The sequence below is a fragment of the Lycium ferocissimum genome, unplaced genomic scaffold, assembly GCF_029784015.1.
Source record: "Lycium ferocissimum isolate CSIRO_LF1 unplaced genomic scaffold, AGI_CSIRO_Lferr_CH_V1 ctg3230, whole genome shotgun sequence".
Classification (NCBI taxonomy): Eukaryota; Viridiplantae; Streptophyta; class Magnoliopsida; order Solanales; family Solanaceae; genus Lycium; species Lycium ferocissimum.
The window spans coordinates 249,616-272,038 of NW_026725369.1; the positions used below are offsets into that span (position 1 = coordinate 249,616).

Here is a 22,423-nt window from a genome sequence, read left to right on the forward strand (position 1 = left end):
AGTGACAACCACTAAGACTTTATAGTTAAGAATAGTTTGACACTGCCTTTAAATCAAATCCCAGCTAAACACCCAGTTAACAGTTTCAATTAACTCAACCAAGGATCTTAATTATGAAAGTTGTTTTGAGTTCCTTTTTGACATTTTTTTTTTGAAGAAATTGACATCTTAACATTATAAACTTAACTTCAGAACATCAAGAGACTAAATTAAGTTTCATTTGATTGATTGATTAACCATTTTAACAATCGAAAGAGCATATCGGGATTCAATCACATTTTCCTTATTCAACCTCTTTTGAAGACTATATTAGTCCTTTAGAAGCAATGATGACTAATTGTTCACAACTAGGTGTTCCTCAAATATAGATACAAATACTTACAAGCAGACAAGGCTATTTAGGTACAAATAAGGATCATTCTTTGTTATCAGGGCCTAATTAAGCTCACACTAGGACATAGGATAAATTTGTAACACCCCGTATCTTACAATAAATGTTAGACTCGTATCGTTAGAGTTTCAGAGGAAATTTAGAGGTTTGAACGTTTTGCAAAATAGGCCGAGGGGCCTACTTGGGGAAACCATAACCCCTCAATTTGTTGAGAGTTTTGAAAAGGTTTTCTAATGAAAGTTGTAGTACATAGAAATACCTTTCCAGGCATATAAGGCTCAAGCCAATCGGAGTCCGGAGCAAGAAGATACGATCCTCTCAAGGTGGCTAATAGTAAGGTGCTTAAGATTCGATGGAATCGCCTAAATTTTTATAGGTCCTTCTTCCAGCCCGATTTCGTGCAAATCCATTGAGTATTTGAGAAATCTTAAAACATGAAAGTTATGCCCATTTTACTGAACAGTGCGCAGAAGCCAAACTGAGCCGCGCGATGGCCACATATCGCGTGAGTGGGGGAGCTTGCGATGGCCCCTCATCGCGGGCCAAACATAAGACTCACGAACTGCGACTCCCACAACCATAGGCCATAAGGGCCCATAGCGAAAAAGGGTAGGGTTCGGGTCAAAAGTCAAATTTTTGCGTTTTTAAGTGTATTTAAGCTTGGGGTTCATTCCCTAACACCCTATATTCACGAGAAATCATCCCAAGGTAAGAGAGAACAAGTCCCAAGTCTTAAGAACCCAACAAGGTAAGTTCCATGATGATTTCTAGGTTATTCCAACTCTGCAACATCTTATTAACATGATTAAACACTTCTAATTCGGAGAACCTTGAATTGAGACGTTATTGTTGGAAGTGGGAAAAGCCTAACATTCGAACTCGAGAGGATTGAACTTCAAGAGGTAATACTTCTACCCTCTAATTATTTATAGTATTGAATTCATAAAGTTCTTGTGAGTATAGTAAATGAGTTTGACAAAGAGGATTGCACAAACTATAGTAGGGCGTTGGATTGTTGAATTGAGATTGTTATTTGGATGATGAAATACGGTGTTAGTATGTCTACTTGGGTTTGTAGAATCACCTTGAAACTAAGGGATGGATTATTGGGTGTAGAAACACCATTAATAAGGGCTATGAAGCTTTATGCCCACCAAGTGTTTGATAAAATTCACAAGTGACTAAAATATGAATTGTAGTGCTAATATTGGTGCCTCTTGTTATATATTGATATAGATTAGCACTGAAAGAGGTAACGGACATTGTGATACGCTCAAAGGACAGAATTAAGGTGTGCGAGGTTAACTATCTACGTTAGGGAATGTTCATGATTCTCCCTACGCCTCATTATTCATGATTACCAGTAAATTGACTCAGAATATAGTTATGCCCTAGTTTTCTTGAATTGACATAAACAACAAGGGTTGTAGTTTCATAATTCGTTCATGTTATCATTTTGAATATCATGGACTCAACACGTATTCATTATAGACTTGTGTATTGACATCACATGAGCCTCAGTCTAGAAATTCAGTATGCTTGGAAACATCCAAGGTTTCAGTTCCCAAGTCAGTTCTAGAATACTTATCTTAGTTTAGTGTTGTTCATTATTCTTATGGTCTCCGTCTTTAATAATTAACGAATAATTACACATATGTGATTTTAGCACGATTTTATGCATACATATACTTGGCCGGGAGCCATTGGTCTTGCACTTACTTCATATTGTACATTTATTACCGTACGTATATAAACGGATGATTATACGAACAAGGAGTACATTTAGGCCTACTCTTCCTTGTTATTTTAGTTTGCGATTACAGTTTAGACTTACTTATATTTCTTAATTTAGATCTTTACATTCAATTCAAATGTCTATGTCCCTTTCTGCTCGGGGACCATATGCTTAAGACCTATATACGAGTTAACGATTCGGCTAGCTAGGATTGTTCTTGCTAATTGGTGAGCCCGGTTCTCGAGGGCATTATCCTACTTTATTCTTTCCGACTTTTACAACTAATTTTGATTCATTAAGGCTTCAAAATATTCGGACGGTTAGATATTGGCATATTTTAATGTATTAGCCTTGTTGGCTATTTATTCAGATATTTCAGACTTAAACAGTAAATTCCGCATTAATTCAGTCAAACTTTTTAGTAGATCAGCATGTGTTAGCATTATTTTTGCATTTCAGCATGTTTTGATATCACATGTTGATTCAGCCAGCCTATGGGTTTGCTCGATCACATGTAGTTAGGCACCGAGTTACGTCTAGGCCATGGTTTGGGGAGTGACAAAATCAAAGGGTAATTTTTAGCTTTTATAAAAATAAAAAATAAAATAAAAAAACCATCACAGACTGGTCTGAGTACTCAACAAACCCAACCATATCACAAATCCTTATTCAACTAAATTACAAAGGTATATACCAACTGAATAGCCAAGCAATGATGACTAATCATATAAACAGGGTTCTCAAGGATGCAAACAAGAAGATACAGTTAAATGATGATACTACATTCATATGAGTATGCTATTAGAATGGAGGTCAAGGATTCAAGCAGTTCAAGGATGGATATGTCATACGAGTTTTCATTGAACATGCTCATTCTTAAACAACCCAAAGCAAAAAAATTTGAAATCTAAGGCATGAATCCAGGTCTTGATAAGTTATTTCCCCCAGAATTCTGGTCATGGTGCAGTTTTTAATCCCTTTGGTCATGACAGGGAATGTGATATACCCCTATGCTTTATTCTAACTTGATTTTGATAGCATGAATCTCAAATGATCCTCCCAGGCATGTCTAAACTTCTCCTAACCAAACATAAGACCTCTATGTATTCCACAACCATGGGAATGAGGTTCGGGAGAACAAGAGAACCTCGAGTCTGCAGAGGCGGGACAAGGTAGGGTCATCACTAGCATTCAAGCAAACTACCTCGAGATTTTGCTTTTAGTAAAAAGGGATCAAAGGCTTCACTAGTCATTACTTCCAGTTCATGCCTAAGCTCACATATTACTCTCCTAAGGCACTCTCGACTCCTTACCTCATCATCATACCAAGTGACAACCACTAAGACTTTGTGGTTAAGATTAGTTTAACACTGCCTTTAAATCAAATCCCAGATAAATACCTGTTGACATTGACACAAGTTAACAGTTTGATTAAACCAGGATCTTAATTATGGTGTTTTGAATTCCCTTTTGACATTTTTTTTTTTGAAGAACTTGATATCTTAGCATTATAAACTTAAGCTTCAAGCTGAACATCAACCCTGAGACTCAAGTAGTTTCATTTCATTAATTGATTAACCATTTTAACAATCATAGAGCACATCAGGATTCAATAACCTCTTCAGTGTTACTAGACCTCTTTGAAGACTCTGGCATGGACCAGATATAGAAGGAGGAGGGTCTGGTGACATAAACAACAAGGCTGGGTTATTTTAGAATAAACAATCATGTCACGTAATTATCCTAGTAGTAAAGGTGTCCTAAGTTCAACCTAGGTGATGTTACTGTAAGCCTATACTAGCCTACAATGAACTATTTGGGAGCATATTGTACCAAACAAATAGACCTTGTTCTCAATCTTCCTTTTAGAATTTCAATATCATGTTCAAAAGATTGCTTCATAAAAAATGATGTATTACAAAGTAGATTTCAGATGCAAAAACCTTCATCTATGAATTTAATGACTGGATCTATAGAAAACACACATATACGGTCGGATCTGACCCATTCTAGGTCGATCCGAACTAAACCCTTATAAACCAATAAGAATCGAGCTCGTACAGTCTCAATATAACCATAAAAAATGTAAAAATCGCGTTTTGATTCAAAAAACAAAAGGGAGAAGTAAGAGAAAAGGTGATTACCACTGTGTTTGGACGAGTTTGAGTGAAAACGATGTTGAAACATTAATTGTTTCACGTTATTGGTTGTACAAGGTCTGCGAAAAGCCTGAGACCTCTATGCGGTTGCCATTTTTGGCAAGAGAGAGCAAAAAAATTGAGGTGCGGCGCTCTAGGGTTTCACAAGAAAGGGAAGGGAAGAGAGAGATAGGGTTAGGGGTGTGTTTGGAGTGAATAAAAATTGTAAAAATGAAGAGGAAATGGGGCGTTGCCCCTCTTATCATTGATTTGGGCCGGGTCAGTCTTATATTGACTAGGCTCGGTCCAAACTTAAAGGAAGGGGGGGGGGGGGGTTGAGGGGCCTCATACACGTATATAGTATACATATATCTAGTGTATATATGCGTGTAAAGGGTAAAGCGGGAAATTTAATAAATAAGTAAAACTAAAAATAAACGATTGTTGACCATAATATTCAAATTATAGTCAATTTAGGACGTAATCAACCTATTAATTAATTTAAAATGCGGCTAATCCTGTAAATGGGCTTACTTTTCGAATATGGCCTTAATTTGTTTTAAGTCTTAATTGATTGCTGCAATTACGACCATTTTTTAGCTTAATTAGTCAATTAAAATTCAATTACATTGATGACCTTAATTAATTTGAGCCAAATGAATTTGATCATTTCAATTAAGGCCATAAAAGGCTAATTTTGCAAAATTGACCTCAATTGCTTTAACCATGAATTGGCTAATTCCATTATGGTCATAATGTAAATAATTAAATGATTAAAAACCAATTTTGCAATAATTCTCTTCTAATTGATTAACTAGCCTAATTAAAACATTAATAGACAATTATGAATAATTTTTAACAAATTATACAATTATAGAAAATTAAAGATTAAGGGGTAAAATGGTTAATTATTTTAATGAATCAAATTCCTTGGGTTAAAGGGAATAATATATTTGCTAATCTGATTTTGACAATTTAAACAATTGAATAAATAATCATTTAAAATTGATTTTCTCTAATTAAATCTAACAAATATCCTGTGTCATAGAATATACCAATCAATTTCCAGATGATTTCTAATATTATAGAAATTATTTCACCAGTTGAAAGGGGTGAACATTGACCCAAATAATTTTATAATTTTTTTTTTACCCTTTTAAATGCATGATTCATTTTATTTGTCATCATAAGACTCTGAGTAATTAAAATAAATTATAGGAGGTCAAAAATTAGGTGTCAAAATAAACAACCACAACCCACATATTCAGCAGAAGAGGAGAAATGTAGCCCAATATCAAAGTGAAAGAAAAAATGGAAAAAAAAAAGTTTTTCACTGTACGCGCGTGTCACACCGCAAATTTGGAGAGGCGTGGTCGGCACCCGGTGCCACACTCGACCCGAGCGAACCACTTTGAATCTGCAACTTTGGAGGGGTAGCCCTCATCTTAAGCCGATAGGGCCTACATGCACACAGACAATACCAACAAGTCGGCAAGGCTATCACACTGACACACTATATACATGACTCGTCTACAAGCCTCTAAGGAAAGCATAACAGTTTGTAATGGTTGGGTACGGATACCATCAAGCCTATATTATATCGCCCGGTACGGTATTATGATATATGTATATGATTTTTGAAAGAAAGCATGCATATCATACGCCCTCAGAGGCACCTTTAGATGTACAGAGTTATACAGATATATGCAAATATACAGATTGACTCTCATGTCTCAGATTGCTTGCATGATTATTATGTATATCTTTGTTTTCATGCCTTACATACTCAGTACATTATTCGTGCGCTCCCTGTGTTTGGGGGCTGCGTTTCATACCGCAGGTCCCGAGATACGAGTTGGTGATTCATCTATTAGGATGTCGGCTCGGCGAATAAGGTCGATGCACTCCATTTGATCGGAGATGCTAGGAGTCGCATGATCTTTATATGTATATATATATATATATATATATATATATATATATATATATATACACACACATATTCACATATGCATGGGTATAGCGGGGCCCTGTCCCGACCACGTTACGTATGTTTTTCAGTAAAGGCTTGTAGACAGTTATGTATAGTCAGATAGACAGTTATATATAGTCAGATGATGTCTAGACTTGATGTTTCATATGTTGTCACACAGGTGATTATGATAGCCTTGTTGGCTCGTATAGTATGTCCAGCATATCCATGTAGATAAATCTTTCAGATTGTCTGATATAAGCATGTTTTCTTTATGAGTCTATTGAGTATCATATGATGGCCCTATCAGCCCATCTATGTTCCTATTGATGTCACAGATGTACGTCAGATGGTACTTAACTAATACGGTTAGGTGCCCGTCATGGTCCTCCAGTTAGGTTGTGACAGCACGCACCTAGACTCGAACGAGGGACCTAAGGTTTCTAAACGTGGACCTTGACCAATTTTGCTGCAATAGTATTCATCATTTCTTGGAACGGATATTTATTTAGCTGCCTTTTTTGATAGAGCAAAATGGTAAAATAAATGAATTTTCAATATTTAATAGGAAATTCAATCCAAAATATAGGTTTGTTGCACTCTCATAATCAAATTGGAATATAAATAATGATATTCATGCTTTGTGTGGGTTTTTTGTGTTACGAACTTGTGTACATGACGATCGTTTGCGATTCTCATCGTTGTTTTATATTACCGATAGGTAACTCGCTATAGTTCATAGTTGCTTCAACACCAAAAGTGACTCGATTAATTATGTTAAGACATAATGAGTTGACACTGTATTCAAAGTATTAGATACGTTAACATGTTGTCTTCAAACAAATGAGTATGTGATATGACACTTTGTCCTAAGTCTTAGCGTTTTCTCAATCAAATAGCAAAACTATAGGCTTGTTGCACTCTCATGATCAAATTGGTATCAATTCATGATATTCATGCTTTGTTTGGGTTTTTTACGTTACGAACCTGTGTACACGACGATCGTTAGCGGTTCTCATCGTTGATTTACATTACCGATCGGTAATTGTGAGCTCATTTATAACAAGGCTATACCTCATTATAGTTCATAGTTACTTCAACACCAAAAGTGACTTGATGCATTATGTTAAGAGATAATGTGTTGCCACTGCATTCAAAGTATTAGATACGTTATTGTGCTATCTTCTAAGAAATGAGTATGTGAAATGACATTTCGTTCAAATGCTTAGTGTTTTCTCAATCAAATAGCAATACTAAGTGAGTTTTGGTGTTCAAAAGGATTAAAGTACATTGGTACTTGATTTGTTTGAGTTTGGTGATCATATAAGTGAAAGAAACAATGAAAAAATAGTTTTAGACTAAATGCGCGTACCTAGACTCGAACTCGTGACTAAGAGTTCTAAACGCGAACCTTGACCAATTTCCCTGCAATAGCATTCGACATTTCTTGGAACGAAAATTTACTTATCTGCATTTTTTAAAAGAGCAAAATGGTAAAATAAATGACTTTTCAATATTTAATACTCCCTCCGTTTCGATTTATGTGAACCCATTTGACTGGGCACGACATTTAAGAAAGAGTGAAGACTTTTGAAACTTGTAGTTCAAAATAAGTCTTAAATATTTGTGTGGCTGTAAAACATTTCATAAAGTGAATTTGTTTTCAAATTAGGAAAGAGGTCATTCATTTTGGCACGGACTAAAAAGAAAATAAGTTCATATAAATTGAAACAGAGGGAGTAGGAAATTCAATGCAAAATATTGATTTGTTGCATTTTCATAATCAAATTGGCAGCATTTCATAATAAGGTCATAACTAATTTTAGGTCATAGTTACTTCAACACTAATAGTGACTTGATTCGTTATGTTATTAATAAATAATGATTTGACACTGCATTCACAAGAAATAGCAATATTGAGTTCAACAAAAAATAATACAAAATTAAACAACATGAACAAAAATAAAACAAAGTTAAACAACAAAAATTAATCATTCACTCAAATTATTTCACTCTTCAATATATAATGTCCAAGGGGAACCAAATACCGTATATATATACCATAACAAAAATAAAAGAAGAAGAAAAAATAGAAAAAGAAGAAAAAATACACTCTAAGCCAAATACCGTATGTATATAGCCAATATATAACAATTTTACAAGAAAAATAAAAACACTTTCAGATACCAAAACATAAAGAAAAAGAAGAAAAAATACACTCTAGGCCAAATACCGTATGTATATAGCCAATATATAACACTATATTTACAAGAAAAATAAAAAAAACTTTCAGATACCAAAACAAAAAGAAAAAGAAAAAAAAAGAAAAGAAATACACCCTAGGTCCACCGTATGCATACACAATAAATTTCAGATACCAAAACAAAAAACAAAAAACAAAAAAACAAAAAAAGAAAATACACCCTAGGCCTACCGTATATATACACAATACAGCTAATGTAAAAATAATAATAAAAAACAGCCACATTAAAAAAGTAAAAAATATACATTAGGAACATAAACTATGATTAGCCTAGGTAAAAAAGAGTCTCATATTATCATGAAGAGCAGTGATGTAAAAACACATGACAATAAAATAATAATAAAAAAAATTCTCTAAAATTTTCTATGAAATAACTAATATACCCATATTTTTGACAGTTTTGCTCAAAAATGATTTTGCCAAATAGATTTTTCCTTTTACTTTTGATCTTTTCTTTGTGATACACACACAAACACTGTTGCAGGGAGGAGTCTAGAGGGGTTATGTGGCACATTTTGAGCAAAATTAAGTCTTTGATTGTGTGTGGGTTTGGATTCAAGTGATGGTCTGATATTCAGAAACAGTGAACAGCACGTGGGACATGGGAACATGTTCCCCATTTATTTTCTTGCGATACTTTTGAGGTAAATGGTAATTTACGAGGTAACATTTCACTAGGGAAATACTCCCTTTCTATCGTAATTTACGTGATACCTTTTACCTTTTGAGATTCAAAAATTGCATAAATTTTAATAAATATTTTAAGTTATATTTTTTAATAAATTGATATGAGAAAAATTATAACTTATATTATTTTTTATGTAATTTTCAAATATATAAATTTTAATATTAAAATATTAAATTAATCTAATCCAATTTAACTTAAAAATTTCCTCAAATTCACTCTCAAAAAGCAAAAGGTGTTGCATAAATTAAAACGGAGCGAGTATATTTTTCTGATTGGCAGGTCCTTTTCTTTTCTAAACTGAACGGTAAAAGTGGTATTTGAGGCTTCAAATGATACAAGTCTCGATTAAAGGGTCTAAGTAGAATACACGAACAAGTTGAAGAGTTTGCCGATGACTTCAGCCTAGTTTGATTGACCAAATACTTTTGAAGAGTACTAATCAGTGTTTAATTAATTAATTTGAAAAATACATTTCTCAATATTAGAGCATCAATTTGAATCCAGCATAGGTTCCAAAAGTACTTCCCAAAAAAAGTTTTTTCAGTCTGGAAAATATTTTTTACTATTATTCAAAACACTTTACTTTTCCCTAAAAATTTGATTTAACACTTTAATTTTTGTAATATATATATATATATATATATATATATATATATATATATATATTTAAAAAAAATTAACTCTCAAAAGCTTGGCCAAATAAACTATTAATATAATTTGAACTCAAATAATTAACATATTACAACTTTATTGTTTATTTATTATAACTACTTTCTTGAAAATAACGTGTCTAATTTTGTGAAATAATACAGTAGTTGACAACTTGATCTTCATATTCAAGGGAACATGACCCACATCACCACATGTGATTTTTGAAACATAAGAAAGTACCATAAAGGGAAAAAACAACTAATGAAACGCGTCCTTTCTCTCTCTTTGTTTTAACAGGCTTTGGGCCATTTGGTTCAAAGAAACTTATTCAAAATTGGAGTTTTGATTCAATAGTGAAGTGCGTTTTCAGCCGCATGAATCTTTAATGTGCTTATTGAAGTCTGATCTAGAGATGTAAATCATCCTTCGATCGTATGAACATCAAAATATTCTTTACTAAGCGCGGGAGTTCGAAGTTTAAAAATTAAATAAAAGTATTATCTATTTTATCGACGTGAGACTCATTGACCACCCCAACCTAGGTTAAGGAATTGTTATATCACAACACATATTTGTAATAATAATTGTGATACAAATATTAATAATATAATATATATATATATATAACATCTGAATTGGAAAAGGATACTATTCGTATCGATTTGCTTATTAGTTGCTTCAATGACCACGATTGTTGTAGACTATCGATTAGTCATGTTGGCTATTATCTATTAATTTGTACCTCTTTTAATGACAATTTCTGAATATTCTATTATCAACTAGTGAGTTGCCTCTTTTACTTTAATTTTTAACACCACAACATGCACAACAACAACAAATGTTGTTCCAAATTTTAACACTATCTATTAAATGTTAAATTCATATGTTCACGGCACTCATTACCCAATGTCCGAGGGTATTTGACATGCATATTCACATAATAAAATTTAAGAAGAAGAAGCTTATGGGTTATCTTTCTACTAATCTAACCTCCAACGTCTCACGGGATCAACAAGGGACATGTTGTTATAGAGGCAAATAATTTTTTGGGTGTTAAGAGAGAGATTGAATCGAAAGCGGACATGCTAAGCTCACTGACTAGATCGGCCTGTATGTACCTGTGCTAACTCTTCTACCCGTAACGATGCTTGAAAGAGGAAATTCTCTGAATTATCATCATATTAGTAGGTGCAGAAAGCAAATTTTAATATATACTTATTGAAAAACTCAAAGAGATTGCTTAAATAAATCACATATATGATATAGAACCGAAATATTATAGAACAGGACGAGTAAAAAAGCAAAACCCAAGAAAATGATTGGGAAAAAAATTTGTCTTTTGGGTGTTAAGAGAGATATTGAATCGAAAGCGGACATGCTAAGCTCACTTTGGCTAGATCGGTACAAGTTCGTGCTCGTGCTAACTCTTCTACCCATAACGATGCTTGAAAGAGAAAATTCTCTGAATTATCATCATACTAGTAGGCGCAGAAAGCAAATCTTAATATATACTTATTGAAAATCTCAAAGAGATTGCTTAAATAAATCACATATATGATATAGAACCGAAATATTATAGAACAGGAAGAGTAAAAAAGCAAAACCCAAGAAAATGATTGGGAAAAAAATTTGGACCATTTCTCGATTTGTGTGTGTCATCCTTGCGCAGGGGCCATGCTAATCTTAATATATACTTATTGAAAAACTCAAAGAGATTGCTTAAATAAATCACATATATGATATAGAACCGAAATATTATAGAACAGGACTAGTAAAAAAGCAAAACCCAAGAAAATGATTGGGAAAAAAATTTGTCTTTTGGGTGTTAAGAGAGATATTGAATCGAAAGCGGACATGCTAAGCTCACTCGCTAGATCGGGCTGTCTGTACCTGTGCTAACTCTTCTACCCGTAACGATGCTTGAAAGAGAAAATTCTCTAAATTATCATCATAATAGTAGGTGCAGAAAGCAAATCTTAATATATACTTATTGAAAAACTCAAAGAGATTGCTTAAATAAATCACATATATGATATAGAACCGAAATATTATAGAACAGGAAGAGTAAAAAAGCAAAACCCAAGAAAATGATTGGGAAAAAAATTTGGACCATTTCTCGATTTGTGCGTGTCATCCTTGCGCAGGGGCCATGCTAATCTTCTCTGTATCGTTCCAATTTTATCGGATGTCCCCGAAGGGACAAGGATAAGTGTTAATGTTCTGCCATATAAACTCAGCTAAGAAGCTTTCTCATTCGATGTGAGAGAAATAGCTTGCTATGACATGGGCCTGAACGAAGCCCAGTTGTGCCTGGACTTAATCATAATGGGCCGTCCTCTTTCTTGTCTCTTTCACTGGACAAATTACCTTGCTAATGCTGGGTTATAATTTGGAAGGGAATTTTTGGTCTTCCCCTTGAACATTGAAAGAGAAAAGAAAAAAAAGAAAGATATACAATAGCATTTTTGATTGGACAAGTGTACTTTTATAATTAATCTTTTTACAAGGTATTTAAAATATAATGTATATATAAGACATATTAATATTGATTTGTAATTAAATATTTAAAATACATACTTCTTAAAAATACACATAAAGCACCCAACTGATTTTTAAGGTTAACTCCGTTCTCTTATTCATCGGTCCAATGCATTTGATTATTGGATTTTATAATTTATTACAATTGCCTTCTTTTCAGAGTTCTCAAATTGAATAAAATATCGACCATAAGTATCTATACTTTTCATTCATCTTTCTTTTTCTTGATTTCCATACCAAAAAATGAATATTAGCACGGAAAACTCTAAAGCAGAAATTTTTGCAAATTAAAAAGTTTAATATCGCCCTCATAATTCCATTTTCATCTTATATGAAGAATTTCATTATGACACCGTCTATTTGTTTTCTTATGTATTTATCATTTGCCCCTATGATTTTAAGTTTGTAGATATTGACACTCAAGAGTTCAGAAAATATTTTTATTAGAGTACTTGATTTTATATTTTTAGTATACACTAATTGTTGGAAAAATATGAATCAAGAAAACAAATTACCCTGCTAATGCTGGGTTATAATTTTGTTCTCCATCCAAAAGTTAAAAAAAAAAAAAATGCTAAAAAGTTGAGTGTATTTGGGAAGGGAATTTTTGGTCTTCCCTGGGAGATAAAAAAAAAAGAAAAAGATATGCAATAACATGTTTGGTTATACTAGTGTAGTTATATAATTAATATTTTTACTAGGTATTTAAAATATAATGTACATATAAGACACAGTAATATTGATTTGTTATTAAGTACTTAAAATACATACTTCTTAAAAATACACATAAAGCACCCAACCACTTTAGCTCAGTTCTTTTATTCATCGGTTCAATGCATTTGATATATTGGGTTATATAATTCATTCCTATTGCCTTCTTCTCAGAGTTCTCAAATTGAATAAAATATCAAGCACAAGTATCTGTACTTTTCATTTATCTTTCTTTTTCTTTGATTTCTATACCCAAAAATGAATATTAGCACGGAAAATTCTCAAGCAGAATTTTTGCAAATTAAAAGGCTTAATATCTCCCGCATAATTCCATTTTCATCTTATATGAAGAATTTCATTATGACTCCATCTATTTGTTTTCTTAAGTATTTATCATTTGCCCGTATGATTTTAAGTTTGTAGCTATTTACACTCAAGAGTTTAGAAAATATTTTTATCAGAGTACTTGATTTTAGACTTTTAGCATACACTAAGCCCGGTTTGGCCATAAGAATTATTCACTTTATTCCGAATTTTTTTTTTATTTTTTTTCGGAATTAGCATTTGGCCATGAGAATTCCGATTTCAGAATACCAAAAACTTCAAAAATTTATTTTTCAAAAAATTTCACTTTTTTATAACTACATTTCACCAAAAATTACAATTTTAAAAATTATGACCAAACACAACTCCAACTGCATCTCCAAAATTTTAAAAACAAGTGAATTTTTTTTTTTTTGATATCTATGGACAAATGGGGCCAAACTGTTGGAAAAATATAAATCAAGAATACAAAAATGAAGGCTGAAATACAAGCATAGCTTTGAAATACTTTCTTAAAACGATATTTAACTCTCTCTTTCTTCTATTACAAGATATAGTTATAAATTAACAAATAACAAACATAATAGATATGAAAAAAAAATTTAAACAAAATTTCATGCGTTCAACACCAATGTTGTAAGATCTTGTTACACTAATTGACAATTATAGCAGGTTATTTACTGTACTTTTAGCTTACTCCCGTTTGATTGTTTAAGAAAAAAAAGAAGATTTTTAAAAAAATTTGTGACCTAAAATAAGCGATAAATATTTATGTGACGGTAACTCGTTTCATTTAAAGATAAAAAATAAATTTTAAATTAAATTATTTTAAATATACTCCCTCTGCCCCGTGACCCACATTTTTTTTCCGTCTAAAAAATAATATCATTTTTTATAAAAATAATTTAACTTTATAAAATAATTTTGCCACAAATTTAAAAATCTTTCATTTCTTTCTAAAATATCATGCCTAGTCAAGTGGTGACACCTAAATTGAAGCGGAGGGAGTAGAAATGTATTATTCAATTTTGAGACAGATTAAAAAGAATAGTGTATTATATAAATTGAGATAAGGGGAGCTTAAATTAAGATAAAATATTGAGTAACATGTGAAAAAAAAAAAAAAGTTAGCATACCAAAGTAGAGTGAAGACACTGAACCTTTGTTGGAGCAAAAAGTAATTAAAATTTTGAAAGAACAATAAGTTTTAGTTTGTGTGTTATTCAGTAATTAGAGGCTCAGATGTGCAAAGAGATCGGACGAAGGAGGCGACCACGCCATGGCTGCAGATTTGCCAAGCCAAGGTACGGGTCGGATAGTCTCCATGCCCGACCCGGTTAGCCCAGAATAAAACATCATTATCATCACTGCCTCTATTATTATCATGAATCAAGAAAGAGAAAAACAACCAACAAACACAAAGAAACAGAGACAGTAAAAACAGCATATGGATGTAGTTTTTGAGGAATATAGTAGTATTGCATGTACAATGATCCAGTAATTTCCAGGAAATTAAAATGAATCCAAGGGTTGTTGGTTTATGATTTTTTTTGTTTTTGAAAAATCATAGGGTAAACAGAGAGGGGCAACCACCCTTGTACAGAAAATCCCATAACTCTCTGTTTTTACCTCATTTTCTTACTGAGCTAACCTTTCTTTGCTAGGGAAATTTTTGGTTTGTCACCAAATAGTTTTCCATATTTCAATTTTGAGGTTTTGGTGTTATGTATATGCATAAACACTGTTGCATAGAAGAATCTAGAGCGCTTATGTGGCACATTTTGAGCAAAATAAGTCTATGTTTGGACTTTGGATCAAATTTCAAGTAATAGTCTGATGTCTCAGAAACAGTGAACAGCACGTGGGACATGGGAACATGTTCCCCATTTATGTTCTTGTGATGCTTTTGAGGTAAATCGTAATTTATGAGGTAACATTTCGCTAGCGGTATACTCCTCTTTGTCTCAATTTACATCACTTTTCGTTTTCTGAAATTAAAAAACTGTATGAATCTTGATAAATATTTTTCAACTAACTGATATGAAAAAAATTACAATTTATAATACTTTTTATATAGTTTTTAAATATATAAATTCTAATGTTAAAATATTAAGTTATTCTAATTCGATTTAATTTTAAAATTTTACCAAATTAATCTTTGAAAAGTGAAAAGTGTCACGTAAAATGAGACTGTGCGACGATATTTTTCTGATTGGCAGGTCCTCTTTTTTCCTTCTTTTTCTTCTCAAGTTCATAGAAGATGCGAAAATACCTGAGGGAAGGCAAAAACATTGGTGAATTTCTATCTATCGAAAGTTTGGTGGATAAAATTAATTGGTATTTGTGATGGTCAGAGACTACAAATATTTCGTGAAATTAATTGAGATATGCACCCAAACACTGCTATTCTAGAAAAACAAATGTACTAAATGTTCACATTACAAATTGAGGGTAAATTGAACATACAAATGAACGGCAAACTCGTTATAATGAAATTAAACTCAAAAAGACTATGGTCTCTTCATCTAAAAGGTTGGCTCAAATCTTCTAAAGCACAAACAGTTCGTTTTGCCCTTAGCCCTATGGTTATTCACAACTTGAACCTGTAACCTAACCTATCTAAGGTAAGTTCAAGGGTGTACTTTGGCTACAATATATAACAAGTGAAATGTCCAGATAACATGGTCAATAGCATAAGAACTGGATGTTAAAACTAGAGACATGCAACCCTTTACCAAAATTGAATCATTAGTTTCAGTTTTGCTATGTATAAAGATGATACAAAAAGAAAATCAAAATTGCTAAGCAAGTGAATAAAGACAGTAGCCACTATTTAGTTATAAATAGTAAACTAGGAGATACATGATAAAAGATGAATTTTGACAACCAAGCTAGCAGGTCATGCCTATTTCTGAAAATCAAGGTGAAATAGCTAAAGAAAGGTGAGATCAACTACATATTTTTCATGAATATCACCAGTAAGAAATGGGAGCTTCAATTATCTGGTAAGTTATAAGAGGAGCTTCAATGCCTACGGTTCAGATCGATGCTTGTTGAAAACACAGCCACACAGGAACAAGTTCAACAAGCATGGTGAAACTTTAGGAGTGCAAAATCCTTTTTTCTTCTCGGAAACCTGAAGCTCGCATTCTCGATCATAACCCTGCATTGAACCAAGAAAAGGGTTTGGTTTTTAGAACCAGGCAAAGAGAGAGCCCACCAAGCCATGGCTGCAAAAAACCAGTTGCATGTGAGAGAGAAACCTTAACACAGGCCACACTGAGTTGCCAAGCCAAGATACAGGTCTAGTCGTCATGCTCATTAATTAGAAGGTACTAGAAGGATCATCACAGCCCCTTTTACATGTACTCCAGCAAATGCTGTTTAAACATCTTCTACCGCTTCAAAGGAACAATCTGAAAGCCAAGGCAACAAAGAACAAGAAAATAGAAGATATGCACAAAGGGAATCAAAGCCATAGGAAAAAAAAAAAAAAAAAAGTAATAGACAGTACCATTCAGCCATGATTCTTCCAACTTCAAGCTAATTATCGCATGGAAGAGGAAAGTTAAAAACTAAGAACAACCTATCTTAAGAAAAATTCTCATATTTCCTCATTCTTTTATTTGAATACTAAAGATTAAGCAAAAAGTTTGGCGCAATATGTGTGCTTTGGATAAAAAATTGCAGGTGCCAAAGAATTGTGAGGCTCAGATCTGCAGAAAAGATCAGGCAATGAGAAGGTACCATGGCTGCAAAAACACGAGTTGCATGTGAAAGAGAACAACTGAATTCACTGGCTAATCCAGTTATTTGCCAAGCCAGTATATGAGTTATATACCATCCTAACACCCAAAAAACAGCACACAGAGGAAAGGCAGACATGTAGATTAGTATTAGGAGGAACTATCAGTTTATAATAGTTAAACTCTTTCCATAAATAAGGGAAGCTTATAATTGTATAATCACAGAGAAGTGAGGAGTTACTACAGGAAGAGATGGAGATAAACAAGTTAGCGGCAGAGTAGGGTTGACAAGAATTTCAGGCAGAAAATTGGAGTCCATTTGTTTGGGTTTTACACAGAGAAACAATATGTCCTTTAGCACGTATTCATAATTGTGGGGGGAAATGAACACAGAAGCTGGCATAACAGCCAGAAAAAAAAAGGAAAGGAAAAGCAAACTCATGGCTTACCGGAGGAGGGCAACCACCGTTACAAAAATCACAAATTTGACTCTATATTCTTGAGCTATTGCTGATAAAAAAAAGTGGCGATTTATTACGAGTGAAAAGCATTATACTTGCAATCAAAAGGGTGTGGGTTCGGAATCTCTCACATCCAATTAAGGAAATGTTTTCTTTAAAAAATTGAGGCTCAGACCTGGCATTATGATAAGGTGAAAGAGAAGCCAACCATGCCATGGCTGCAAAACACCGATTGCATGTGAGGGAGGAGTCTCAATCACAAGCCATACCGAGTTGCCACGCCAAGATACGGGCAGGATAATCTCCATGCCCTAATTAGTTAGCCCAGATATACAAAACATCATCATCACTGCCTCTTTAAATAGTTCTCAAAGCCATGAGGATCTGACAGACTGAAGATCTGAAGGTCACGTATTTGTAGAAAAGTTGTGCTTTTAGGTTTTGAGCGTAATTGCTCCCCCGCATTTACACCCAAATCCAATTACAAGGTGTCTTTCCAAACAGGCTTTAAGGGTGCAAAAAAGCAAAGAAACCAGAAACTGAAGTGTGGTCTTTCTTTCTAGCTAAATCTTTAAGGGCTGTTGGTTTGTTGAAAAGGAAGAATCATAGACAAAACAGCGAGGGGCAACCACCCTTGAAAGAAATCCCTTAATCTCTGGTGCCTCATTATTTCCATATCTGGGCTTAATCCAACAAAAGTAGCTTACATGGAGATAATATAGCGAATTTTCCACTTGACTTATGTGAACAATTCCCTGATCCTCAAACCTCGATCAAGAGCTAATATTAGCTTGTACAATCACAAATAAGTTAGGATTTTACAACAAACGAGATGGAGACAATCAAGTTAGTAGCAGAGCAGAGTTGGCAAGAATTTAAGGCAGAAAGTTGAAGTTCATTTGCTTGGTTTTCACACAGAAAAACATTTATATATTGCACATCTTCATAACTGCGAGGAAATACAATCGTGGTAACTGACATAAAAGCAACAACAACAACATACCCAGTGAGTCCCACAATGTGGGGTCTGGGGAGGGTAGATTGTACGCAGACCTTACCCCTGCCTTAGGTAGGGAGGCTGTTTCCAGAAGACCCTCGGCTCAAGAAAAAGCATAGGAAAGGTTAGATACAGGTAAAAAAAAAAAAAAAAACGGAAATCATATGCTTACAAGAGAAGAAAGGGAACCACCGCTACGAAAAAAACCCACATTTCACTCCAATGCCTCATTCTTGAGCTGTTACGGATAAAAAATTGGTGATACATTACGAGGGAAAAGCAATATAACTTTTACTCAAAAGGTCATGGGTTCGATATATTCCCTATCCAAGCATCGAAAAGACAATACTTTCTTTAGCAAATTGAGGCTCAGATATGCATTATGATAAGGCAAAAGAGAAGCCAACCACGCCATGGCTGCAACACACGATTGCATGTGTGAGATATGCATATCAATCACAGGCCATACCGGGTTGCCACACCAAGATACGGGTCAGGTAATCTCCATGCCCGAATTAGTTAGCCCAGAAACAGAAAAAATCATCATCACTGCCTCTTTGATAATTATCAAGCCATGACGGAGACAGAGACTGAAGATTGCGTAGTTGTAGTATAGTAAAATGCAACGAAACTCAGAAAGTGAAGTAGGTTTTTTTCTGTTTCTTTTTTTTTTTAGGGGCTGTTGGTTTGTTAAAAAATGGAGAATCATAGGCAAAGCAGAGAGGGCAACCACCCTTGAAAGAAATCACGTACTCTCTGCAGCCTCATTCTCGCTATTTCTGGGCTAACCTAAAAAAGGGAAGTTGCTTATATGAAAGAGCTTTTAACCGAAGATACCTCAATAGTCTGCATCTAAGAGAATTCTCAGCTTATTATCCAAACGCCTACTTACGTTCTTCAGCAAATTGAGGCTCAGATGCATATAATGATTAGGCAAAAGAGAAGCCAGCCACGCCATGGCTGCAAAAACCGATTGCCACGCCAAGATACGGGTCAGGTCAGTTCAATGCTCAATGATCATCCCAGAAATAGAAAGATATATAAGCATCATCATAGCCCCTTTAGAGCAGATTGTGAATAACCATGAGAGCGCTAGCTAAGCATGAAAGAGGGCTGCTGCTTTGACAGTAGCAGAACACAGGCATCACAGGCATGCAGATGGGAGGCAACACCCTTAGAAACTTTTCATCTCCCATGCAGCCTCATTCTTGTTCTTGAGTTTAGGATTCCAGTTTCTGTTTATGATGCAGAAGTAAGGCCAGAGCATCCATCAACAAAAGAAACAAAACAAGAAAGAAGATCAAACAAGATGAAAGGGTGAGGATAAAAAGCAAAATCTCAAATGTCATTTAAGATATCCAAGTACATTACCGCCGAGCCTGGTAACGTGGGCTTGTAACCAAGCAGGGCATTAAAGTGGTTTGGATGTTGATAAATGGGCCTAGTAATGTGGAATTCATTTGGCCTCTGTAATCTCGGCAAAATTGTGCACGCACAGCTCTCAATGAGCTGGTAGCCATTACCAAAAAAAAAAAAAAAAAAAAGTTAGTATATTACCTTTTCTAGAATTAATTGTCATATCATATACTTTGTTTATAAGATTATTTCTTATCACATACTTTTTTATATAATTCGATTATTTCTTGTTATTTCATACTAAATAATTTTTGTCTTAAGAGCAAGATATTTACTATTCGAATTAAATTGACTTTGAGGCTCAAATCTACGTTATCATCAGGCAAAGAGAAGCCATCCACGACACGGCTGCAAAACAATGCTGACATATGAGAAGAGTCTAAATCGCAGGCCATACTAGGATGCCAAGTCAAGATACGGGAAGGCAATTTCCATGTTCATTAATTAAGCATAGAAAAGAAAGAACCGGTGCGTGAGGCGAGGCGTATTACCTGATACGGGGCGAGGCGTATTACCTGATACGGGGCGAGGCGTAAGCCTCGAGGTGTTGGACGTAAGCCCCATGGATATTTAATTTTTAATATTTTTTAAATTAATAAACTAGTATAAACAAATAAAAAAAAATATAACATAATTATAGAAATTTCGAGAAAATTTAAAATAAGTGGAAATGTATATAGAACTGCTTCATCTTAAAATGTTACTCAAAATCAACAATTGACTAAAAAACTAATCAGAACTGCTCCATCTAATAAGAGTAATCAGACTTTTTATGTTTTCTTGATCAAAACAAAAAGTAATCAGACTTTTTAAGAAAATTGAGTAGAAATTTATAGACTAACTAGAAAAGTATGGAAAGCGAAGAAGGATCCTACAATCAGAAGCATCAAACCCGAGCAAGTGATGAAGGATGATGAGTTTTTGCTTTGTAGTTTGCACATTGATCATTTTTCCCCTTTACCCCGTGAAAGACGAGGGGAAAGAATTAAGTTTTTTAACTTCTTAAAATTTAATAACAAGCCAAATTGTGTTTTTTGGTATTAAATTAAGGATTTGTTTAGCAATTTTAATTTTAATTTTAATTAGGAGAAATTTTCTGGGCTTATGCCCCAAAACGAAAATCACCCAACGCCTAAGCGTACGTCTAGACAGATAGGGCTTACGCCTTAGGATACATTCGGCCCCACAGATCACCCCGGTGCGTTTTTACTATGCCCCGCCCCGGGGCTCACATCAAAACGCCTTTAAAAACACTGGAAAGAACTAGGAAGTATCATTACAAGTTTACAACCTCTTTCACCTGATCATCACATTATTTTAGCATCAGCCGCATTCCCCAATAGCTTCTAAGGAAGAATCTCGAAGCCAAGGCGACAAAGAACAAGAAAACAGCATAAATGAACAAGGAACCATTAGATCGGTAGACATAACCAAAGTCACAGATGGAACCCCCAGAAATTGATTTTATTTTCTTTCTTTGTCTCTATAAAGGCTAATGATTTTTGGAACATGGAGAATCATCGCTGAAGCAGAGATAGGCAACAACCTCTGATATCTTATTCTCTCCTTTTTTTTAAGCTATTCTACAGGCCTACAACAGTGGCCTCCCATTTCAAGACTCGGGCAAGTTTTTCTTTTTTGGTAATTAATAAATTAAGATTCTCAGAAAATTGATAACATTGTTTAACACTAACTAGTATACCATCACAAAACATCCAGCTATTATCACATGGGAAGCATAAAAGACCTTATACAAAGAAGTGAGGATTTCGCCAGCAAATGAGATGGAAACGAACAAGTTAGCAGCAGAGTAGGTGTTTGGCAAGAATTTAAGGCAGAAACCTGGAGTCCATTTGTTTGGTATTCAAACTGAGAAACATAATATCCTTTAGCACGTTCATAATTCTAGGAAAATAGGAACATGTTAGCTAGCATAAAAGCAAAACTTAAAACAAAAAAAAAAATGGGGCTTACCGGAGAAGGGAGGCAATCACCCCTTAGATATCCCACATTTCACTCTAATGCCTCATTCTTGAGCTGTTACTTATCAAAAAATGGTGAAAAGCATTGTAACTGGTAATCAAAAAAGCATGGGTTCGATATCTCCTACATGAATCACGGAAAAGACATTGCCCCTTTTTGCATCAAATCTGACCCTTTTCCCTATTTCTTAAGCAAATTGAGGCTCAGATGTATGTTATGATAAGGCAAAAGAGAAGCCAACGCCATGGCTGCAAAACACCGATTGCATGTGTGAGAGAAACCTCTCAATCACAGGCCATACCGGGTCGGCATGCCAGGATACGGGTCAGGTAATCTCCATGCCCGAGTTAGTTAGCCCAGAAAATAGAAAAAAAATCATTATCACTGCCTGTTTGATAATTTTTCGAAG

At 34.1% G+C, this 22,423-nt stretch overlaps 1 long non-coding RNA gene and 2 other non-coding genes across 8 annotated transcripts in view; all 3 read right to left on the reverse strand.

Moving 5' to 3' along the window:
* Positions 1 to 11,461: 11,461 nt before the first annotated feature.
* On the reverse strand, positions 11,462 to 11,561 carry LOC132044028 (U6 spliceosomal RNA). The gene has a single exon (XR_009412005.1). It is a non-coding gene; the product is annotated as a U6 spliceosomal RNA (small nuclear RNA).
* A 375-nt stretch (positions 11,562 to 11,936) lies between these two features.
* On the reverse strand, positions 11,937 to 12,039 carry LOC132044026 (U6 spliceosomal RNA). Its single transcript, XR_009412003.1, has one exon. It is a non-coding gene; the product is annotated as a U6 spliceosomal RNA (small nuclear RNA).
* A 4,182-nt stretch (positions 12,040 to 16,221) lies between these two features.
* Positions 16,222 to 22,423, reverse strand: part of LOC132044002 (uncharacterized) — a 28,809-nt gene continuing 22,607 nt past the window's right edge. For 2 of the 6 annotated variants that reach the window (XR_009411987.1, XR_009411986.1), the window contains 4 exons: positions 19,453 to 20,115; positions 18,788 to 18,853; positions 16,675 to 17,256; positions 16,222 to 16,574 (listed from right to left, as the gene is read on the reverse strand). This is a non-coding gene — a long non-coding RNA (uncharacterized LOC132044002). The remainder of the gene's footprint in view (positions 16,575 to 16,674; positions 17,257 to 18,787; positions 18,854 to 19,452; positions 20,116 to 22,423) is intronic. The other 4 variants (XR_009411989.1, XR_009411990.1, XR_009411991.1 and 1 more) reach the window with 4 other exon arrangements.